Here is a 299-nt window from a genome sequence, read left to right on the forward strand (position 1 = left end):
TCCTTCTGGAGGCAGTGAGCTGTTCATATCTTCGCTGCCCGAGTTCGTGTCACCTTCACTCATCCTGGAATCAGAAAGAAAATCACTTAGCGTTTGATCCCTTGTCCAATCTGGGGTCCGCTATCGAGGCACTAAAGTCTCTAGCTATAAGCCATGTCATTCATTTCCTCATCTATCCTTCTTAAAAATTCTGCTGGAAACTCTCGCTGATATCTTAATCAAAAGCTTAGCATTTTTTCTCCATGAACTCGAATCTGCCGTTTCGATCTTCGCAACTAAGACTCGCATCGATCACCAAC

The sequence above is a fragment of the Galendromus occidentalis genome, unplaced genomic scaffold, assembly GCF_000255335.2.
Source record: "Galendromus occidentalis unplaced genomic scaffold, Mocc_1.1 scf7180000077539, whole genome shotgun sequence".
Taxonomy (NCBI): domain Eukaryota; kingdom Metazoa; phylum Arthropoda; class Arachnida; order Mesostigmata; family Phytoseiidae; genus Galendromus; species Galendromus occidentalis.